This window comes from Procambarus clarkii, chromosome 60 (assembly GCF_040958095.1).
Source record: "Procambarus clarkii isolate CNS0578487 chromosome 60, FALCON_Pclarkii_2.0, whole genome shotgun sequence".
Taxonomy (NCBI): Eukaryota; Metazoa; Arthropoda; class Malacostraca; order Decapoda; family Cambaridae; genus Procambarus; species Procambarus clarkii.
The window spans coordinates 21,156,325-21,166,159 of NC_091209.1; the positions used below are offsets into that span (position 1 = coordinate 21,156,325).

At 39.3% G+C, this 9,835-nt stretch overlaps 1 long non-coding RNA gene across 2 annotated transcripts; it reads right to left on the minus strand.

Moving 5' to 3' along the window:
* Nucleotides 1–1,180: 1,180 nt before the first annotated feature.
* Nucleotides 1,181–5,445, minus strand: LOC123766705 (uncharacterized). Of its 2 annotated transcripts, XR_006773849.2 has the most exons (5): nt 5,390–5,445; nt 4,897–5,046; nt 4,356–4,517; nt 4,133–4,225; nt 1,181–3,431 (listed from the first exon to the last, which is right to left on the minus strand). It is a non-coding gene; the product is annotated as an uncharacterized lncRNA (long non-coding RNA). The 2 variants fall into 2 exon arrangements; XR_011223374.1 differs by lacking the exons at nt 4,897–5,046; nt 5,390–5,445 and adding an exon at nt 4,680–4,876.
* Between the last annotated feature and the right edge of the window lie 4,390 nt (nt 5,446–9,835).

Below are 9,835 nucleotides of genomic sequence, written 5' to 3' on the forward strand. Positions count from 1 at the left end.
AATGGCATATCATTGGTAGATATTCTTTGTTGACATTCAGACAACAGCCAATCACTGGAAGGGATCAGCTAAAGGCTCCATCCACTTAATAAATCATCTTTATTCAGCACACCATCCTTGCTTATGACATTCTGCTTCAACTTTAATCTACCTAAAAAGTGAAATGTTAAGTATTTAAAAGTATTAATATAGTGATAATTAAATACTGCAGGATGTAACGAGTGTTACAGAAACATGGGCTGGCTACCTGACTTGTGACGTCATCAGTGGGTGTTGCCTCACACAAATAATATCGGGGATACAATGCCTCCGTCCTCTTATTGGTCTACATTATTCAGTTAGATGGAAATTTCTGTCTTGTATAAAACAGACATTGTTGTTATTTTGTACAACAACAACAAGGTTGTTGAGCAAAAGGACGTATTTCTTATTTTGGATTTTATTCATATAAGCGTTGGCATTCCCCGCAACAGCCAATCACAGGAAGGTATTTGCTGGAAACTCTGCCTTCAACAAAGTTTATTCCTAATGAACTCTAACAATAAATTTGTTTAATAAACGAGTATTTAGGGTCAAGCTACAGATGAACATTATAGGATAACGGTGTTTTAGCTTGCTGCTTCGTTGGACAGAATCCCTGGACTTAATTTTAAAAATAACTAGAAAACGTATTTTATTGCTAACTTTTCGATAAATTTTCCGTTTCTGCCCGAAACGCTGCGCGTACTAGTGGCTTTACAAGATTGTTAATACTATACTATGTACTCTCACAAACCCAATGTACCTTCTTGTATATAAATAAATAAATAAATAAATAAGAAATAAATCCCAGCCTAGAAACAGAGGTACGTAAGTACATAAGTACCAAACACATACCCATAAAGGTACCATACTCAATCCCATATAAGTGTCATACATATGCCCATATAAGAACAATACATATGTCCATTGAGGTACCATACAAAAGCTCTTATAAGTAACATACATATGCCCAAAAAAGGTACCATACTTATGCCCTTATAAGAACAATACATATGTTCTTATAAGTATCATACATATACCCTTATAACTACCATACATATGCCCTTATAAGTACCATAAATGCCCATATAAGTACCATTCATATGCCAATATAGGTACCATACAAATGCCTTTATAAGTAGCATACATATGCCCATATACGCACCATGCATAGTAGTCTCTAAATACATGAGGAATATTGATATATTGTTATTTTGATTATCCATTTATTATTTAGCTCATTTTGATTATTATTACATTTTTTAAAACTCATTTTCCTTAGTAATTTGTTGAGAAAACACGATGATAGGTTTGATATTTGAGGTGGCTGTATCTCAGTAAATATGGCTGTATAGGCGTTAATATTTAAAATTAGCAAAGGAAGACTTTACAGAAAGAAAGGTAAATTGCTGTGGTAAACAATGGTACCATTTTCAAAACGATTCTATGGCTGGTTTTGATTTTGAGTTTTGTGAAAAATGACTATTTCGCCAGGGCTCGGATTCTTTGCAGGCGGCGGGCTGTATGTACCCCATCTTTGTCTTCGTCCGCTGGTTAAGTTTTTATTACTTGATTTAATCATTGTCTATCTTCTATATCTATAAAATAAGGATGACTAAGGTAAAAAGGTACGTATGTACCATACAGGTACGTAAGTACATAAGTACCAAACTCATACCCATATAAGTGTCATACATATGCCCATATAAGAACAATACATATGTCCATTGAGGTACCATACAAAAGCTCTTATAAGTAACATAAATATGCCCAAATTAGTACCATACTTATGCCCTTATATGTACAATACATGTGCTTATACGTTTCATAAATATTCCCTTATAAGTACCACACATACCCAAATAAGAACCATACATATGCCGACAAAGGTACCATACAAATGCTTATATGAGTATCATACATATGCTGCTATAAGTACCTTACATATGCCCATATAAGTGACACACATGTGCCCTTATAATTACCATATATAAGTCTTTTGTAAGTACCATACATGTACCCTTATCAGTACCAAACATATGCCTATATACGTACCATACATATGCCTATATACGTACCATACACATGCCCACATAAGAACCACACACATGCCCATACAAGTACCAAAAAATGTCCAAATACGTGCCATACATGTGCCTATATAAGTACCATGCATATGGCCATAGAGGTACCATGCTAAAGCTTATAAGTAACATACATATGCCCAAATAAGTACCATATATATGCCCTTATTTGAACAATTCATATGTTCTTATAAGCATCATACATATACCTTTATAACTACCATACATATGCAATTATAAGTACCATAAATGCCCATACAAGTACCATTCATATGCCTTTATAAGTAGCATACATATGCCCATATACGCACCATGCATAGTACTCTAAATACGAGGAATATAATGTTATTTTGATTATCCATTTATTATTTAGCTCAATTTGATCATTACATTTTTTACAATTGATTTTCCTTAGTAATTTGTTGAGAAAACACGATGATAGGTTTGATATTTGAGGTGGCTGTTATCTCTAAATATGGCTGTATAGGCGTTAATATTTAAAATTAGCAAAGAAAGACTTTACAGAAAGATAAGTAATTATCAGAAGAACGCACTAAGCCCGGAAGACTTGTCCTAAAACTAGAAATTTAATTAAATCTGTTACCTCTAAAAATATGCATTGATAGGTACAAGAAAAGTAATAGTTTGAGATTTATTACTCAACTATATTTGGTAGCAATATAGAACTGTTCTGTGGGTCGAGAAATACAGGCAACTAAGTCAGTCATTTAGTTACCCAGTTAGAATGGGTTTGAATAACTTAAAATGTATTTTTAGAACACTGGTGAGTGGCGTCAGTTAAAGTTTCTTTCAGATACTAACTCTGCCAAACAGAAAACAGGACAGTCATCTTAAATCTCCAGCGCGGTAACTGGGTGCGAAGCTCAAACTAATGCCACAACCAGGTTTTACAAGTAATCCACCTACACTTATCTTTCCTAGTGTACATATAATGGTTCACACATCCCCCTGCATTGTTCCACATTGTGACAATTTTCAGAAATCAGTTTTCCTTAACCGAAGCATTAAGGAAATAAATTGATAAATAACAATTCAGGTCTAGTAGCCAGTTGTGTAGACAATGCCTTTCGACTACTCCTAGCTAAGGTACTCAAGAAGATTACGAGCTAGTTTATATTTTAATATTTTACAATTTCACCATTCAGGAAACACGCCATTTTGTGGCTAAAAATATAAAGGCTGGTGTCACAGACATGACGTGGTGACAGGCAATGTCGTGCCACTTGACGCCGTTGTTCTAGACTTTCTTCAGTACCCCGAGACTGTCCTCGTCGCCTTCCCTGTTGTCCGACTGGTCGCCTGAGCCTGGGGACATGAGGAAAGGGTTATCAGAACTAATATATTCCTTAAAAAATTCCTAAATCTTTTGACAAGTAAAGATTAACTGTTACAGACCTCTTTACAGCCGTTTATGCCCTTACGAGTAACCTGCACTTCAAAAATCTACCAAATACCCCGTATGTTATTTATATATTTATATATATACAAGGTACATTGGGTTTCTGAGAATACATTGGATAGTACAGTATTTACATTGTAAAGCCACTAGTACGCACAGCGTTTCGGGCAGGTCCTTAATCTAGCAGATAATTTTAAGTAGGTAATTTCAATCAGAATTGATAAATGATAAAGATACATTACAAGAGAAAAATGAGATGAGAGATAAGTAGGTATATTAAAGCACATTGTTATATTAAAGCTCTGATTAAATTACTAATAAAGCTGTCAATGTAAACAAGGTTAATTGACACCATACAGCAGATTGACAGCACATAAGACAACAATGATCACAATGGTAAATATGTTCAGATTGGGAACATAAAGGTTGGGAGATTGGATAGCAATTGATAGTGCAATTTTAAGGCAAAAAGTGAAAAACTATGATGAAATTGGGTACTTTTTAGTATTGATTTTGAATGATGTAAAAGTTGGACAGCTTTTCAATTCAGTAGGGAGTTAGTTATGACAATTTAAGCTGTATGACAAGTAAAATCAGCCATACTAACCTTGCAGTGTGAGACCAGTTGGTGGAGGAGAGTACCGGATGACCACCTCCAGGGCGTCGCCCCTCGCCGCTTGTCCACATGAACGGGATCCATCTAAATCAGTATTACGTAGTATTAGAAAAATTCTTTGTCATTTAATAAATTAGTCCAGCAGGATTACCATATTTAAAGTAATGCACATTTATTTCAATTTATAACCATGTTAAACACCAAGTTAACTCACCTCTGGCGATAACGATCTTTATGAGGTCGTCCTTATACTAGTCTGATATTAACTAGCTGGAAGCCTCTGCCAAGACCAGCGGTAAGAGTGCTTTATCGCAGCTGTAGGCATTAATATTTACACCATGAGATGGTAGTTCTTGCCAGCCCTCGTTTCATGCATCTGAGACGGTTAAAAATTAAGATTAATCTAAATTTACTAGAACCGGGACAATGAGAGCCGTGTTTAGGATTTTCACCATTTTGGGTACGCCAAGCTCATTACTAGTTTGATCCAAGAGATTTAGAGTTTAAAAAATCCAACCAGAACATTTTATTACGTTACCAGGAATTCCAAAAGAGGGAGTGTCGCACTTGCTGTGGCCTTTACGGCCGAGACAAGCTGGGACTGAGGGGCTAATTGAAACCTGAGGACCTTAAATGCAGGAAGGGCTTTGAAGGACAATGATGCCGCTTGAAGAGTGAATTGGACATAATATAGCACTGTCAAAGAAACTAGTTTGAAACCGGCTAGCGTCTTGGGAGAACTGTAGAGACTTTACCTGAAGGACTGAAGGAAGAGGAGAGACGAATACTGGTGCAGACGACTGGCTTTGCTCAGGAGACTAAGAACGCCATGGAGTCGTCTGGGGCTAAGCAGTGGTCCCCCAGAGACCCCCACACTAGTACTTTAAGCAGAAGCATTCCGGAATCTGAAAAGTAAAACCAATTCAAGACTAGTCCAGAGGGCAGGGGGGGGGGAGGGACGCAACAGGAGGGCAGGGGGGGACGCGACAAAGGGCAGGAGGAGGGAGGGGGGACGCAACAAAGGGCAGGAGGGGGGAAGGGGGGACGCGACAAAGGGCAGGAGGGGGGAAGGGGGGACGCGACAAAGGGCAGGAGGGGGGAAGGGGGGACGCGACAAAGGGCAGGAGGGGGGAAGGGGGGACGCGACAAAGGGCAGGAGGGGGGAAGGGGGGACGCGACAAAGGGCAGGAGGGGGGAAGGGGGGACGCGACAAAGGGCAGGGGGGAATGTCCTCACCATACAGCTCACCTTCAAGAGACGAAGCTGGAACTGTATACCAAAAGTGAGGTAAAACAACACTGAAGTGGTTGTTGTCTCAGCGTCACTTTTATACCCAGCAGCCAGTCAAACCCGGCCGCTGATTGGTCGACATTCACCCTAAACCTCACCCCCATTGGTTAACATTTTGCGAGTCTGAAGTGGCAATTAACAATGGCCAACAGCCACTCCTTCACTTCCCCAAATACGAACGCGTCTCTACTGAACCAATAATGATCCCCAGCTTGAATGTTTGAAGTTGACAATTTCAAAATCTAATTCACAAACCAAATACAACATTCTATTGTAACTGTTGCAACAGAACAACAGGTACAACAGAGCAACATTTGCTATATAATCGGCAGTGAAGTAGTAATGGTCTGTCAGTCAAGAACTGTTAATGGCCGCTCCACAACTACAATATATGCAATAATACACTAAGAAACCCAACAACTCAAAGTTCCTGACACAACACTGAATGATGTTAAATATTTGCTTTCAATTGACTTAAGACATTGCTCGTTAATGACAAATTAAGTGACTTTAACTTATTGAAGTGTGGACATTTATGCGTTATAATAACTATTAACGTCCAAAATGACATTGTTCAGAATATTATTCTGCACAAGTAGCAGCCATTACCACCAACAGGTAATGGATGTATTGGTGGACCCAATACCCATTCAACAGGTGGTAGTAGTATCTATGCATGGGGTTCAACCACTGCAAACTACCTCAAGCCCATCATCACCCAGCAAAAATCTGCTATCAGGGGAGAACAACAACAAACTCTGCTTTCAGACAACACTCAGCCCCTTTTGTTGATATCCCTAAACATAAACTCACTCCACTCACACTCTTGTGTCATTTACATTTACAAAACCTTATTCTTAAATGCAAACCCTGTTCTGAAACTCTTCCTGGACGGATGTAATAGAACCCATAATCACCACACCAGAAATAAATGTCTTTGATATCCCCAGAGTAAAACTTAATGTGTAAACATTCTATGCAAATAAAGGGACAGTCTATGGAACTCACTCCCTAACGAATTGAAAAGCTGTCCAATTGTTACCTTATTCAAAAACAAAAAGTACTTAATGGCCACTGCTTCGCAAGCGGGGATGTTTCTGATGGGGGAGAAAGAAACATTTGCGCAGCGCGTCCCGCGGCGTTGCGCGGGCAGTCTGGGGCCGTATAAATACGGGGGCACAGAGGGGTTCTGTTCTCACTCTGCCTGCCCTCGCCGCTGCGAGGGCAGCAGCTGCCCTACTTGTAGTCACCCCCCTTCTCCTTATTCATTAGGTCTTTACGGCCTCTTGGTCGGGTACATTGTGTTATGTGGTCTCTCGCTTATTAGTTACTCTTTGTGTCCTGCCTGTTATATCCTAGTGTTATATAATTACTACACATTTGCATTCGGCTTTAATTCTAGTACCAGTTAAGCTTTAGGTTTCTGCAGATTTAGTTTACATGTCACTAGGTTAAGGTCTCATACTTACTACGGGTGTACCTTTTAAGTTAAATCTAGTCCTCGGACTTGGAATTGTTACTGTTAATTCTTACTTTATATATCTACATGTTCTGCAGCATTTAATCTTCAATAAACTTTAAAGCCCCATACTGTCAGTATCTTTCTCCCCCTGATCAGAAAAATTCATTTTCATAGTTTCCTACCTAGTACTTTAAACTCGCACTGTATCTTGTGCTACCCAATCCCCCAATATATGTACCTAAGTCACACAACTTTAACATTGTAATCATTGCTATCACCTTATATCATGGTTGTTAAACTGAATGCATAATTTACTGCATTATATTTGTAAATAATCCTCATTATGCTCCAACGTCATACCTGTTGATAATTCTCAAATTGTATTTTACTTTAATGTACCTACTAATCTTTGTCAAATTTTCTTACAATGTATCTGAACTTTTTTCAATTTTTGAGTTTACCTACTGATAATTTTATCTGTTAGATTAAGGAAAACATCAATGCTATGTACTCTCATAAACCCACTTGTACGCTGCGCGTACTAGTGGGTTTACAAGATTGTAAATACCATGCTATGTATTCTCAAAACCCAATGTACCTTCTTGTATATAAATAAATAAAAAAATAAAAATATGTACCTTGTAAGAAAGTTCCCCATAGACATTCCAACGTCACATCGTTTTCTGTTAACGTTCCTATAACCCATTCTCTACGATTTCGAAGCTTACACTGTTGTATTTAATGTCATTTAGCGAAAGCATCATTATTTTGTAATAATTTATGAGTGTTTATTATAATTTACCGAGAAGCCCCAAGATTTCTCCTAAGGGCTAACCTTTAACAGGATGCACTGTAGAATAGTGGTTTAAATCATGGGTTGAAACAGACTAGAGACCTATTACAACCTTTGAAAAAATATTTCCAGTAAAAAGTAAACTATTTTAGTAGAGCATTCGTCCGTCAACAGCTATTATCTTCGCTGACGACTTCACCACAATCTTGATTAAGCCTTAAAATTATCCAAGACTAAAATTAGGCGCCATAGGTGAACTATAAATCTTGATGAATAATTTTAATAATAATAATTATTATTATTCATTTAACGTTGCCTCAAGTCAACTAGATTTTCTTGACTTTCTCGGAATATTGCTGCTCTCAGGCTGCTCAGAGGCAATCAAAGATGGCAATTAATTCGCTCCTTACGAGGAAATGATTTTGCTAAATTTGGAGCACTGTGCTCTGAGACCCACAAGGTCTTTGTGCCGTTCTGTAGAGGGTAGTGGACCCCTTACCCATCCTGTGGGTGGTAGTGGATCCCATACCCATCCTGTGGGTGGTAGTGGATCCCATACCCATCCTGTGAGCGGTAGTGGGCCCCTTACCCATCCTGTGGGAGGTAGTGGATCCCATACCCATCCTGTGGGTGGTAGTGGATCCCATACCCATCCTGTGGGTGGTAGTGGACCCCAAACCCATCCTGTGGGTGGTAGTGGACCCCATACCCATCCTGTGGGAGGTAGTGGATCCCATACCCATCCTGTGGGTGGTAGTGGATCCCATACCCATCCTGTGGGTGGTAGTGGACCCCAAACCCATCCTGTGGGTGGTAGTGGACCCCATACCCATCCTGTGGTCATTAATGGATCCCATACCCATCCTCTGGGCGGTAGTAGATCCCATACCCATCCTGTATGCAGTTGTAGGCCTCATATCCATCCTGTGAACAGTTGTAAGCCTCATACCCATCCTGTGAGCAGTTGTAGGCCTCATACCCCATCTTGTAAGTTGTAGGCCTCATACCCCATCCTGTGAGCAGTAGTTGTAGGCCTCATACCCCATCCTGTGAGCAGTAGTTGTAGGCCTCATACCTCATCCTGTGAGCAGTAGTTGTAGGCCTCATACCCCATCCTGTGAGCAGTAGTTGTAGGCCTCATACCCATCCTACAGGTGGTAGTGGACCCCATACCCTTCCTACAGATGGTAGTGGATCCCTTACTCATCCTGTGGATGGTAGTGGACCCTATACCCTTCCTACAGATGGTAGTTGACCCCTTACTCATCCTGTGGATGGTAGTGGACCCCATACCCACCCTGTGGGTGGTAGTGAACCCCTTACCCATCCTGTTGGTGGTAGCTGACCTCATACCCAACCTGTGGGTGTTAGTGGACCCCCATACCCATTCTGTGGGCAGCAGTGGACTCCATACCCATCCTCTGTCAGATGCAACAAGGTGCTGCTGGTGTGATCGTGCTGGTTCTTTCTATTGTTTACATTATATATCGCAGATAAAGAAGCACAACTACCCCTCTAGCATCCCAAATCCTCCACAAATATTTATAATAACTATGAAACCAAAACAATGACCAATATATTTTTGGAGAGCCAACAACTAAAAAATAAGACTTTTGCTGGTATTATTATTAAGGATTAGTTTCTTTTTAACAAAATTAGTATATGTACATAGCTACAAATTGAGCATTTAAGATGCAGAATGACCATGGCATAGAGAATATTAAGTTTGTGACAAGCATTTTTCACCCTTCTCTTTCGGTTACACGTGGCTTCCGATCATATAAAGGTCTTGTTTATTTTGTCAATTTTTATGCCTAGAGAGAGGTATAAATATAAATGCTAACCAGAGAAAGGAATGCTAAACACTGTATAGTTAATAAACCAGTAAAGACATATTTAATAGGGAGTAGTATTTTACTATTGTATAATTCCTCCACCTTGTTCTATGTTAATTTGAGATATATTTTTGTCATGCATAGTTTTTTATTTTTAAAGCAGTAGTTTGAAGCAAATATCAGTTACTGACATTACATCAATCAATTCATCAAAATGCTTTGGCTTTGCACCCTAGAGAGGCCACTCCAGAATGACAACCAGAGCGCAACTCCATAGTCTCCTGAGACTGATGGATGCCTACTATTACTGTACT